Source organism: Delphinapterus leucas, chromosome X (genome assembly GCF_059928025.1).
Source record: "Delphinapterus leucas isolate spDelLeu-1000000601 "Yukka" chromosome X, BTC_Dleu_Yukka2, whole genome shotgun sequence".
In the NCBI taxonomy this organism is placed as follows: domain Eukaryota; kingdom Metazoa; phylum Chordata; class Mammalia; order Artiodactyla; family Monodontidae; genus Delphinapterus; species Delphinapterus leucas.
The window spans coordinates 85,254,880-85,269,531 of record NC_143150.1 but is presented as its reverse complement, the minus strand read 5'-3'; positions in this window follow the sequence as shown (position 1 = coordinate 85,269,531).

Sequence of the window (14,652 nt, the reverse complement as noted above, 5' to 3'; positions counted from 1 at the left end):
CACATACACACATACTTCACAGATATTCATGGTGGGCTTCTGTTCTCCTGACTTTTTCTCTAAATTGTTGCTCCCTCCAAGTTTGTGACATCAGCTCACCACTTTCTTACCTCCTAGGTTCTCTCCCCCCATCTACAGGGCTTTATTTCACACTAGACACAGCCCTTCTTTTCTTCCAGTTCTAGTACCCCAAATTCCCATCCCTTTCAAATCATGGCAAGCCTTGAATGACAAGATAAAGACTTTGGTCTTGATCCTGATAACACTGAGAGATTATTGAAGGGTTCTAGGCTTGGATGCAACATAGATTTGTGTTCTAGAAAGAACACCACTCTAGCTGCCTAACCCATTAGGAGTGTGAATTAGATGTCTTCCTGGAAAAAGGGAGAGTAGTCATCCAGGTAAACAATGATTGTGGTTAGGCCTAGAGTGGTAGCAGTGGAGATCATGAGAAGTGATTGAATTCAGAAGATATTAAAGAAATAAAAAGCAAGGCTTTATGAATAATTGGATGTAGGGAAAGGGGTGAGGAGGAGGGAAGTGTCAAAGGCAACTTTTGGGAATCTAATTTGAGAGACCAAATGTGTAGATGGTAACCCCTTTCACTAACTTATGGAATACTAACGGCTCTTCCCTGGGCCTGGGAAGAATAAAAACCTTAGAAGAGACGGGGCCCAGGGAAGAGCCCTGGAGGCCAACAGCAACCTCAGCATAGGTGAAGGAAAAGGAGCCCAGGAGAGAGACAGATAAGTAATGACCCAGGAGACAGAGCGAAAAGCAGGAGAAAGTAATGCCACAAAACCAAAGGAAGAGAATATTTCAAAAGGTGGGAGGGGTCAATAGTGCTGAATACTACCCAGAGGTCAAGAAAAGTCCTGAAAAATGTCTAGGGATTGTAGCAGTCAGGTAGTGGTCTGGTCTCTGGTGACCTCGGAGGGGATAGTTTCACACTTGTGGCATAGGTCGATAACTGTTTACTCCAGTATACATTCTCCTCTCCTTCCCTATTAATAGAAAATCTGATTTTTACCTGGACACATAGCCTCCTGGAATAAAGGCCATGAGGACAAGGGTCACACCCTAAGGATAGTGGAGGAGTAAACTGAGAAGAATCGGGATCTCTAACAATTTCATAGGGCCACCATACAAACTTTGGACTGCCTAACTCTGGATTTCTTTTAGGTGAGATAAATACATGTATGTCTGATTGAAACCACTGTTTGGGAGTCTATGCCATGTGGAAGTTTTATGACTGCAGTGAGTTGAGATGTGAATTGCAGGTGAGGTATTCCTGACAATGAGCATAAACTACTCTTTCAAGAAATGTCTGACTCTGATTTTGAGACCCTCCCAAAATCTAGCCCTGACTAGTTTTCCAGGCTTTTTCTTGCTATTTTTCTGAGTACTGTGTATATTCCAAACAAACACTTCACTATTACCAGATGTGCCCTGCCTTCTCTTACTTAGGAGCCATTGCTCATACGATTTCTTCCCTATGGAACGCCCTCTGTTATATCTACCCTCTGTTACAACCTCCATCATTTTAAATTCCACAACATTTTAAGTCCTGGTTGTGGCCTTTGGGATCCTGGGATAACTTTAAAAGAATATAGAGTCAGATCCTTAGGAGATATTGGACTCAAGGGACTCAGGCAAAATCTCAGTCCATGTCCATCAGAGAGACATTCCCAGAGACTTTCAAAGCCAAACTTCCCCAGTGCCTCTCAATGCCAAACACCTTCATAGCATAATACCATAATCATTCATCTTATGATGTGGGGATCAGAGGACAGGATGAAACCTTAACAGGAGAAAAATAAATAAATTCACTTACAATCTTCATCATTTGACTAGAGAGATTTCCTCCCACCTTCTCTCTTTGTAAACTCTTGGAATCTTTTGAACTTCAGCATCTGCCCATAAACTCTGATGAACCTAGGTCACTGTGTCCCAGACCGGTTTCCAGCATTCATAAATCAGCAGGAAAATACCTGAAATCATATAGATTCTACATATTAACTAGGAACAAAGATGAAAAGCTGAGTTATCACCAAGCAGCTCTGTTCAGGTGATAAGGAAAGGCAGGCTAAAGACTGCTTACTGCAGAATGTCAGGGGATGAAACTGCCTAGTACCGGGACATCAAAGATTTCAGACACCTAAAGCTTACATGAGAAGCCCAGAATATCCTCACCACCAGTCCTCTCCTAACACATTTCCCTTCCCCCAAACTATATAAAAATCAGTACCTCTGAATGTTGGAAAATTCTGAAGGCTGGGAGTAAGTGGCAAAGATTTCCTTCCAAGGCTACCTATCACTTCTTTAGTCATCTAAGTTGTACAGCACAGCCTAGCAACCAACTTAATATTGGACATCAGACTTTCCTGTTCTTCACGTTTCCTAAGCCTTTCCCATCACTGGGAAAAGCTTCCTAACCAACCCTTCTCCTGGACCCCACTCCCTATCGCTGTTGGGTTCTTTCTGTTCCCAATACTCAGAGAAAGCAGCTCCCCTCCTTTCCATTTCCAGGCTCATGTGCCCTCTCCCTTGAGCTGCTGGTGAATTCTTATTGTTTTCTTCCTTTTATGTACAGGGCAATTTAATTCATTTTGTATCACTCTAAGCCCTGAGAGCTATTCTTTCCACAGCCAAAATGACTACATTTTATTAAACCAAAGGCAAATTTCCCATAGACGAGGAAACCGGCTACCCACTTTTGAACTAACACTCCTTCTCCCCTGCTCTTTGCACATTGAGCCCTTCATCAGCACATACCTGTGAGGCAGGTTCGGGCCTCACATGCAGACATTGAGCATCAACTATATATTATGCACCTCTACAGAGGTGGCTCTTTCTCTTGAAGGGCTTACATTTCTACTGTATGAGCATTAGCCTCATTTTATGGTGGACAAATTGGGGGTGAGGGAGGTAACTTGCCCATGACAGAGCAACTAATGAATGGCAGAGAAAGGACTTGAACCCAGGCCAGTATGATGCCAAATACCAGAGCCTTCACTACTATGCTCAAGTACTGCCAATGTTTTAAGTCCCATAATATCCTTTCCAACCCTCTTCATAAACATATGCAAGGCACATTACAGTGTGATTTTCCTCCGTGGAGGCAAGTCTAATTGGATATCCACATACCCATTCTGATATTGTCATAAAGTGTCATAGGATATATAACTATTTTGTTGTAAGATCAACATGAAGTTTTTAAGATCTTATTTTTATTAAAGTAATGCACATACATGGCAACAAATCAAACAGTACAGAAGGAGCACATGATAAGAACCAATGGTCCCCTGCCTTGACTCTCCCCATCTCCATCCCACCCCTTCAAAGCAACCTTTTAACAGTTCTTGGGCTTCCCTGGTGGCACAGTGGCTGGGAATCTGCCTGCCAGTGCAGGGGATGCAGGTTCGAGCCCTGGTCCGGGAGGATCCCACATGCTGTGGAGTGGCTAGGTCCATGCACCACAACTACTGAGCCCGCGTGCCGCAACTACTGAAGCCCGTGCGCCTAGAGCCCGTGCTCCACTATGAGAGAAGCCATCACAATGAGAAGCCCACACACTGCAAAGAAGAGTAGCCCCTGCTCTCCGCAACTGGAGAAGACCCGTGCACAGCAACGAAGACCCAACGCAGCCAAAAATAAATAATAAAATAAAATAAATAAATTCATAAAAAACAAACAAAAAAAACCCAGTTCTTGCACTTAGTTCTGCTGGTGGCTCCCTTTACAACTCTAGATAACATGTATATACTTTGTCTCTTGGTTTATAAAATTTAGACAATATCCTGTTGACTCTCAAGTATGACAATGAGGGCTTTGTTTCTGTACACTGCCTCACTTTCCCTCCACTCCCCTGCAATGTTTAACGCTGATATTCCTTTGTTGTTCCTAGTTAACTTTGTAACTTGAAAAAATACATATACTCAAACCTCTATTCCTTATTCCATCCATTTTTGACAGGTAATTTTGACTACCCACTTTTTAGGACAAGGATGTTAGAGCCACCACCCTCCCTCTGCCCATTGAACGACCCACATTGTCAGTTTGATCTTTCCTTCACATTGTCTAGGTTATTAACATTTACATTCTGTTCTGCAGCCACAACCAGCTCTTCCCTGCTTTGTCTTCATGTTGACTGTAAAACCTGAAAACCAGTCATGATTTACATTCTCATGACTATGTAAATATTTTTCAAAACCCAGCCAAATAGTGAGCCAGGAATACAGCTCCTTCTCTACAAGTCCTATGTCACAATCTTTCGGCCTCTCCAAAGAGAATGTTTCTACTATCAAGGTCAAAGGGAGTCCCTCTTATATTCCATCAGCTTCTTATAATCATGTTATGTTTTATTTTGCTTTGTAGTTAGACCATGATTTTTTCGAACAGGTACACACACACACACACACACACACACACAGATTCTCTAATAGCCTTTCTTTATTCCTTGAATTATTTGACTTTATTGTATTCATTCTTTCAACAAACATTTATTATCTACAATGTGCCAGGCACTGTTCTAGAAGCTGAGGATACAGCAGTGAAACAGATCCTTGTCCCCATGGAGGTGATATTCTAGTGAGGAAGAAAGAGAAAATGATCAGATAAATAAGTAAAATATATAACAAGTTTAAGTGTTATCAGTGCTATAGAGAAAAATAAATCAGGGTAAAAAGGATAGGGAATGCCAGTGAGAGTGGGAGGTTATTGAAGTTTTAAATAGGTTGGTCAGAGAAAGACTCACTGAAAAGGTAGCATGTGAACAAAGACTTGCATGAAGTGAGAGAGCTAGCCAAGTGGATACCTGGGGAAAGAACATTCCAAATAGAAAGAACAGTCAGTGCAAAGGCCCTAGAGCAGGACTGTGCCTGGCATTGTTTGTCTCGTGCCTGCCATTTTTGAAGAACATAAAAGTCAGTGTTGCTAGACTGGTGGAGGAAGGCAAGGAGGGAAGTAATAGAAAATGAAGTCAGATAGGTAATGGGGGCCTGATCTTATAGGGCCCTGTAAGCCAAGCCACAGTGGGATCCACAGGAGGGTTTTTAGCAGAGGTGGGAGAGTATCTGACTTGGGTTTTAAAAGGATCCCTCTGGCTGTTGTGAAAATATACTGGTGAAGGGGGCGGGGATGACAAAGTAGGAAGCTGAAGACCAGTGAGGAGGCTGTTGTAGTAATTGCTTGGGTTGGATCCACTATTACCTGGGTTCACTGTTCTGGGCACCTGTTCTGGAAATCCTTCTTCAGCTTTGGAAAATTAACTTCTAATAAGTTTTTGACAAATTGTCCTTTATTTTTTCTGTTCTCTCTGGCTAGGACTCCTGTTATTCAGATGTTGAACCTGCTGGATTAATCTTCATCTCTTAAATTTTCTCTCCTACTTTGTGTTTCTTTGTTTTTTGGCCCTGCATCCTGGGAAATTTCCTCAATTTTATTTCCCAGTCCTTCTGTTGATTTTCTTTTAATTTCAGCAACTTATTTTCCATCCCTAAGGAGTCTTTCTTTTCTCTGATTGTTCCTGTTCTGTGGCATTTACGTCTTGTTTTTTTCATGTTTTACCTTCTTGAAATTTGCTGAGGATATTATCATTTCTTTTCTGAAATTCTCTTTCCTTTCCAAAATTCCCAAATTTCTCTGGGGTCAGTTGTTCTATTTTCTTATTTTAGTCTTTTGCTTTCATGCTGCAGGTTCCCTTAATTTGCCTGAAGACCCTTGGTTATCCATCCCAGGTAAGGGAAAAGGACTGGTAGCTGATGTGGGTTTCTCTGTTGTTGTATAAGCAGAGCTGTTTTTTTCTAGCTAGGGCTCTCTCCCATGAGGAAATTCTGACAGGAAACCTCGTGTGGACTTGGGGGAGGTTGCAACTGACAGGCCATGGGTCACCAAATACAAGAATGAGGAGGCTTTGTTATGCGGTACCAAATGCCATAGGACAAGTCTGAATGTTCCCTATGCAGTTTGTAAAATGTCATTAGAGATTTTGCCTGAAGGTAAGTGCTGGGGCTGCATGTGCTCTATGTGGGTGGAAAGGGCAGAGGGATAAGGGTTCTGACTGATGCTGATGTCCCGTGTGCACACCTTCAAGTAATTTTCTTTCTCAGCTCCAGTTCTCACTCCTGCCCTCCACAGTTCCTGTAGACACAGTCCAGAGCATCTCTGGGTTCCCACAGGCAGACTGACGCCCATCAACTGAGCATCTCCCCACCCCTCCCCCACCTAGGTCTCCAGAGGGACAGGGAGCTTCCCATACTTTCGAGATCAATCAGGCCTCATCCAGCTCTAGTCCTAGCAGCTAATGTTTACTGAATGCTTACCATGTGCCAAGCATTCTGAAAGTACAAGCTTTTTTAATCTTCATAACAACTTTATGAAATAGGTACTATTATTATTCTCTTTTTATAGGTAAGGAAACTGAGGCTGCAGAACAATTAATTAAATTTCACAATATTACACTGTCAGTAAGTGGCAGAACTGAGACAAACCCAGATGGTCTGAGTCCAGTAGTTCTACTTTGAACCACTATCTTATTTTCTCAGTCCTACCCTAGCCTGTCTTGGCCTCTGAATATTCTGCAGATTGTAAGACTCATATCTGTAAGAGTCAATTTTTATGGGACCCTAAGTAAATCCTTCCTGTCTCAAGGCTAAAATCCATGCCAGAAAGGACCAGGATTGGGGCCTTGCTCCACCAACCCCTCTCTCATATCAGCTACCTTTTTAAGATGATCAGTGCTAAGTGACCTTTCTCTGGCCTCAGTTACTGGGCTCCTATGGATGTTTATAGGAAAGAAAAACCCCACCCTGGGCCAACACAGCAAACAGACAGACCCAGAACTCTAGTATGTTTAGTTTCCATTCATCTTACAGCTGGATGATGGGAAAAAGGGAGGCATGGAACTGGCCCCTTTCCAGGCAAGATGCCAACCCCAGCTCTTGGACAATCCTGGCTTGTGTGGATTCAATGCCACATTCAGAGTCTTCCCCACACTTCAGGATAGTCCCTCCCTCTCAAGAGAAGGGATACCTGAAGGCTTAAAAGAGCACGAGTTTGGAGATTGGGCTCAGACCTTCTGGATGTGAACAACAGCCCTGGGCCAGAGGTGGCATCTTGTCTAAGTGGAGATGCCTCATCTGTATCAGCTTTTTGCTGACCATTCTCCTGGAACTGACATGCCAGGGACCTTCTGGGACCTCCTCATCAAGCACAAAGGTTAGATCTGGGATGAGGGAACAGAGCCCCAGGATTTGCAAGGAAATTAGCTCCTTGGGGGCAACAGTGGAAGGTTATTTGGTCTGCTTTCTCAGTCCTAGGAAACTAGGGCCAGAGGAAAGAGTTACTATTTTCTGAGCATATGTCAGGTGCTCCACCAGGGATTTTAGAGTTATTATTTCATTTAGTCCTTACAGCATCCCTGTAACCTAAGCTCTACTATTATAGCTAAGTAGATAGCTAAGCTATCTACTGTTATAGAAGAGGAAACTGAGGCTCAGAGATTGACACAGTTAAGAGGTGGCAGAACCAGAATTTGATTCTAGGTCCAGCTGATCCCAAATGCCTTCATTTCCCTCTGCCCCACACTGAGAATGAGCAAGACGTGTGGGTAGATGAAGGGATAATGGCTTCAGGAAAGGTCAGGAAGAAGATCGATATGTTACTTACTGTGCGGCCTCAGGCCCTGGGCCCAGTTAACACATCTGTAAAATATGAACAATAATATTATGTAGCCCTTAGAGCCGATGTGAGGATTAAATAAGATCATGGATGCCAAATGCTTATCATGCTTTCAGTGTCTGATTGTACTTATCAGGTGCAATTCTTTTTTTTTTTTCCCTCTTTTGGCCCCGCCTTGTGACATGCGCGATCTTAGTTCCCCAACCAGACCAAACCTGTGCCCTGTGCAGTGGAAGTGCAGAGTCTTAACCACTGGATATCCAGGGAAGTCCCCAGGTGCAATCCTTTACACTTGAGTTCCTAAAAAGGGAATAGATATAGATATAGTTATAGACACATATATCACAGTGTCTTGCACAGAGTAGAGCTCAATGAATGACAGCTACTCTGTTATATTCTAAAGCCTTGCTACCCAAAGTAAAATTCATAGACCAGCAGCATCAACATCACCTGGGAGTTTGTTACAAAGTCAGAATTTCAGTCTCCACCCATGACTTGTTAAATCAGAATCTGCATTTTAACAAGATGTCCAGGAAATTCATGTGTACATTAAAGTTGGAGAAGCAATTGTCCAGAGGTCCCTTGATTTGTGATCCTCTGTGAGCCTTTGGGTCTGAGACTTGGTAAAGCTCACTGAAATATTAGGCAGATCCACAAAATGAATGACAGAGGCTGTTTTCCCTCTCTGGGCCTCAGTTTCTCCACTTGTACCTTGAGGCCTGTCAAGGAGTCCTGGGTACTAGTACATGTAGGCCAAGGATAGAGTCTACCTAACCCACCTCCCTGTCTTCCCTCAGCTGTTGATGAAAATCTATTCAATGCATTCTACTGTGGTTTCCTGCTACGCCTACACCTTGGTCACCTCTGTCTTGTTCACTCCGCATGCCAAGGCTCATGAAGTCATCTTTGACCTGGATCTGCCCCGCCTCACCTTTATCTCCAATTTCACCATGTAAGTCTGCTTCCAAACTCACTGTTTTATTCATTCTTTTGTTCATTCTTTCAGCAGAGCATAGTGATAAAGAGCATGCACTCTTGAGTTTGAATTCTGATTCTGCCAGCTATGGGACTCAGGACAAATCATGTCACTTATCAGAGTCTCATTTTACACATCTGTAAAATGGAGATAAAATTAGAACCCACCAGGCTTCCCTGGTGGTGTAGTGGTTAAGAATCTGCCTGCCAATGCAGGGGACCACAGGTTTGAGCCTTGGTCCGGGAAGATCCCACATACCACGGAGCAGCTAAGTCCGTGTGCCACAACTGCTGAGCCTGCGCTCTGGAGCCCACGAGCCACAACTACTGAAGCCCGCATGCCACAACTACTGAAGCCCGTGCACCTGGAGCCCATGCTCTGCAACAAGGGAGACCACCGCAATGAAGAGCCCGCGTACTGCAACGAAGAGTAGCCCTGCTCGCCGCAACTACAGAAATCCCGCACCCAGCAACGAAGACCCAGTGCAGCCAAAAATAAATAAATAAAATAAAATAAAATAAATTAGAACCCACCTGAAAAGATTAAATGAGCTAATATATGTGAAAATATATGCTAAAATTAGTGGCGGGCAGATAATATTTCCTTGATAATATTTGCTTGATTATTTTTTTAACAAACATTTCCTGATGCTGACTGTGTGACTTACACTGGGCTGGGTATTACGGAAAATGAAAGATGAATTGCACATGGTCCTGCTCCCAAAGAGTTCACAGTCTAATGGGGGAAATAAAAATGAAAGCAGATAATTTTAATAAAGTATGCTGGGAAGAAAGAGAAGCGTGAATGTGGGCTGGTGGGAATGGCGAGGCCTACCAGGAGACAGTGGTCAGTTCCCCAGCCCCATGCAGAGAAAGCCTCACAAAGATGATACCTAAACTGAGGTTCAAAATATGAGCTGTTCATCGGGCAAGCAGGCTGAGGGCAGGGCTGGAGAATCCAGGCAAAATGAGCACAGGAATAAATGTTTCCCCATTAGGGGAACTGGAAGGACTTCAGTGTCACCAGAGTGTAGGGCACAAGCAGAGGTAGAGAGTGGTCAAAATTGAGACTGGAGAGGTAAGGAAAGACTAGGTGGTAGAAGGCTGCCAATGCCAGACCAAGCACCTGGCCCTTACCTGATGGTCTCCAAACCATCTTATGTGTTTGCACACCCATCAGGAAAAAATTGATCATGTACTTCCCAAATATATATTATTTATTAATTTATAAAGTCTATAAGTACACTACTGAGCAAATATATTAGGTACATTATGAAGCATATGTAAAAATATACGTAGACAATGTAAGAGAAAACCCTATAAGTAGTGTTAACATTGTTTTCCCACTCCCTCAGTGTGTGTTGGCGTGTACACACTCCAGCACCCCCAGAGTGTGTGCACTCCACTTTAGAAATAACTGTGGCCCATAATGAGGAGACATGGCAAGATTTTAAGCAAGGAGTGACAATAGTGAGGTGGGGTGGGCTGGAAAGGCTAGCTGGGAAGCAGGGAGCTCAGTAAGGAGCCTGGGGCAATATCCGCATAAGCGCTGCTGAGGGCTGGAACAGTGTAGTGGGGGTGGGATTTGAGATACCATAAGGAGGGAGAAACAACCTGGTGCATACATGTGGGGAGTAAGTAAAGATAGAAGGTGCCCACCTGATTTCAGCTTGTCTGACCTGGTAGATGACAGTGCCTTCTTTGAGATGGTAAACGTGAGAGGAGGAGCAAATAAGGAGAACTTGGTGGGGCCTCATTGGCTCATATAATACCTTAGTGTGAATTAGAAAATGGTCCCAACGGGAAGAGCGACTCAGATTTAGCAGATGAATGAGGCCAGCACGTGCAGAGTTTCGGCCTTTGCACAGACCCCCTCACCAGAGGTGGGCTTTGTGCTATAAACAATCTGTAAGCCTCTGTTAACAGCAGCCCTAGAGCCTGAGCTTTGTCATCAGGAACCTCCTGGCCTTGATGGACAGATGGCACTCCCCCGAAGAGAGGAAAGGTTGGAGGAGGTAGGCAGTGTGTCCCTGGCAAGGGAGTTCATGGGAGAGGTGGTGAGGTAGTCAAAGAAAGCTTCCTGGAAACAGGATTTCCATATGGGTAAGACTGGAAGGGACCAGGATCACTGTGTGGGGGTGACCCAGGAAGACCAAAGGCAAAAAAGACAGCATGGGTTTGGAGTATGGGGGCTCACCAGAGAGGTTGCTGGTCAAATGATACAAGAGCTAAGCAGCCAGACAGAATGTGGATTTTTGCTCTAATAGAAAAAACCCCAAAATAATTTTTTTAATTAAGCAAAGCAGGCTGGAGGAAATGTTTTGGGCAGACTCCATGGAAAGTATGCTTGCTGCAGGCAGCACACATACAGAGGCCCCAGTGTGCTGCTGCCAGACCAGCCCCACCCTACACCCCTACAACCCCCAGGAGACCTTGGGGCAATGCCAGCTCAGCCCACCCCCACATGAGCCCAGCCACAGCAATAGTCTGTTTCAGCTGCCTAGAAACACTTCCCACCTGAGTGGTCTTTTCTGCAGGTTGCATATCCTCCTCAAGTGTTCCTAGAAACTGCTGCTTTGGTCAAATAACTTTATTCTACCCCAACCACCCCCAGTACCTGTGCCTTCCATTTGTTAAAGAGAGACTGTTGTTCCTGCCGCTTACAGAGTTGCAGTAATATTCTCTAGGACAAGGAACTATCTATCACTCCTCAAAGACCAGATCTGACCCATCCCCCCCTTCAAGATTTATCTTGGACTCCCATTCTCCATATCTAGTCTTCACTGTCATATGAGCTCATTGAGTCTAGTGTTCAAAACCCTTTATTCTCTAGGCTTACACAACCATTCCAAACTTCTCTCCATAACTCCTTTCCCTACCTCTCTGTTCCAGCCAAATCTAACTACTTGCTGTTCTCTGAAACATGGTCCCTGTGTTTTCCTGCTGTCTGTATGGAATGCCCATTCCACAAATAATTGTTGAGTGCCTACTATGTGCCAGGCAGCATTCCAGGTACTGGGGATACAGCAGCAATTAATACAGAAAAAATCCCTGCCCTCAAGGAGCTTACAGTCCAATGGAGAAGGCAGATAAGGGAAAAATAAACAAGGAAGTATATGTCAGTTTATGGATAAGTGTTGCAAAGAAATAGAAAGTAGAGCAAGAGAGATAAAGAGTGAGTGGGAAGGAGCTGTTTAGGAGCGATCAAGGATGTCTCTCTGAGGAAATGACTTTTGAACAAAGACCTGAAAGAAGAGAGAGTATAAGATTTGCCAATATCTGGAGGAAGAGTGTTCCAAACAAAGGGAACAGAAATTGTAAAGGCTCTTAAACAGGAGTGTTCTGAAAAAACTCAAGAAACAGCAAGGAGGCCTTGGTGGCTGGAGAATAATAAATAAGGTGAAGAGAAGGAGGGTTAAAGAGGTGACAGGGAGCCATATAGTATAGGACCATGGAGGCCCTGGTGAGGACTTTGGCCTTTACTCTGATTTGAGACAAGAGCCACATAGACTTTTGAGCAAAGAAGGGACATGGTCTGACTTAGGATTTAACAGGATCTAGGATCTGTCTGACTGCTGTGAAGAGAACAGGTAATAAGGAGGCAAAGCTTTAAAGAGGGAGGCCAGTTAGTAGGTTGTCGCATTTATCCAAGCAAGAAATGTTGGTAGTTTGGATTAGGGTAGTAATTGTGGGTGTGGGGAGAAGTAATCAGATTGTGGACATATCTAAAGATAGGGTCAAAATTCCCTGATGGATTAGAAGTGGTGTATGAGAGGAAGAAGGGAGGGAAGCATGACTCTAAGATTTCCAGCCGAACAACTATTTCCTGAGATAAGGAAAACCAAGGGAGGAGCAGATTTGGGAGGTGGAGGAGCTACAGGGAACTCAGTTTGGGGTATGTTAAGCTTTAGGTGCCTATTGGAAATGCTAGTAAAATGTCAAGTAAGCGATATATAGGTCTGGAGTTCAGGAGACAGGTCCACACTAGAGATACAGATTTGGGAGGCCTCTGTGTGCAAATGATATTTAAACCCATGGGACTAGATGGCCTCACCTAGAGAGTGACTGTAGAAAGAACAGAGGAGAGGAAGGGGAGGTCTAGAGCAGAGTCTAGGAATGTTCCAAAGATTTAGAATCAAGAAGAGAAGGAGCCAACAAAGGAGACTGAGGAGGCATGGCCAGTGATGATCATTTGTCCAAATCTTCCCTAATTTGAACTCCCCCACCACCAAGGCCACCTCCTCTAGGACCTTTTCTGGAAGACTTGGGCAAAAGTGCTTCCTCCCTTCTTTGAACTCCTTTATACCTTATTACCTTCCTTAGAGCAATAGGAAAAACTGGGGTAAAACAAGTTTGAATTAGTATCTCATTGGTCTCTGAGCCCGCTAAGGTCAAGGCCCCTTCCCTAGTCAATCTCAGATGCCTTTGCAGCAATTTGCATTCCACTTTCACAATTTTTACTGCCTGTGCCACCCACCATATTAGTTACTTAATATAGTTTCTGTAAATAGATACACTTAAGATTACCTAAGTTAGGCTTATCCTAAGTAACAATATCTATGAGCTCATGTGTTCAACGTGCTACTTATATTTTTAATACACATTACAAAAAATATATAACAATTGTAATAAAAATGTTCAGTTGTGTCCCACCTAAAATTATTTTATGTGCCAAAACATGGAATTCATTCAACACTTTGGAAAGCATAAAGTCCTAACACCAAGTCAACCATATACCAACTGTGTGGTCTCTATTTCCCCACCTGACAAATGGAGATAATGATAACTGCTTCACCTGCATTTATCTCCCTGGACTCTCCTCTCTTCTCTTCTTCCTTCTCTCACTCTGGCTTCACAGTTCTATTTTGCTCTTTTTCTCTCCCCATCCCTCATCCTCCTCTTCCATCTTCTTTGTATGTCTCTTTCTGTCTATGTCACTGACCATCTCTTTTTTCCTTTCTCTGTTTCTGTCTGTCCTTCCTCTTTCCTGCTCCATCAGGACCATCAACAATAAAGTCTACATTGCAGAAGTCAAAGAGAAGCACCAGGCAAAGAAAATCTATGAGGAAGCCCATCAGCAAGGAAAAAATAGCTGCTCATGTAGGCATGAGGTAAGGCTCCAACCAGTCTGAAACATGACAAGTTCATCTTAGATGTGTGATCAGGGACTTACACATGTTCTCACTTGGCCTCAATCTCTACCTCTGTAATGTGGGGATAATGATCTCTACTTCATAGGATTACATGAAGATGAGGTGAGTTAATGAATAGCAAAACCTATAAGAGAGTAGGTGTTCAATAAATGGGAGTTTACTTCACTACTTCCACTTTCCTCCTGCCAGCAGGATGTGGCTTATTTAAGAACTGGCATCTTCCGGTAAGGTTATGTTCAAGTGAGATTTCTCTAAATCAAATCCTGTTTCCTAACTGAGTTCCATTCTGATGGCAGAAGTGTATTGTCTTGCTTCAATGTTTCCTCTCAGCCTCCAAAAGAGTTTCATTAAGCATGGAAACTTTAGGTTTGGCTACTGCATACTGAGGAATTAATGGCGTATAAACAAGCTTAGTCTAAAGCATGGGGGAGGGGTGGGCGTGAGGGGTTATTTGAAGGGAAAGAGGCATTGTGTGTAAATTGAAACCTCTTTTTATAAAATAAATCATTACTCCCTTATTGTTTTATTGTAGATTCAGATTTTCACTAACATAGTTTCCTTATGGGTAAGCTGCCTGTGATAGAATTTCTTAGGCAGAATATTTAAGAGGATGAATGAGGGAGAGAGATAGTTTAACAAGTGGGTGAGTGAATAACTAACTGTGGTTGAGGGACTTAGCTGAAACAGAAGCCTGGCCAGGTCTGCTGGGGCCAGAGAGGGGGTAGCCAGAACTAGGTCATCTAACAGCTCCCCTCCTCCTCACGAGATCCCATCTCTCATCCTCCTCCCTTTCAAGACCAGGGACTGAGAATCAGAGAAGTTTCGCATCTTCACCAGCCTGGCA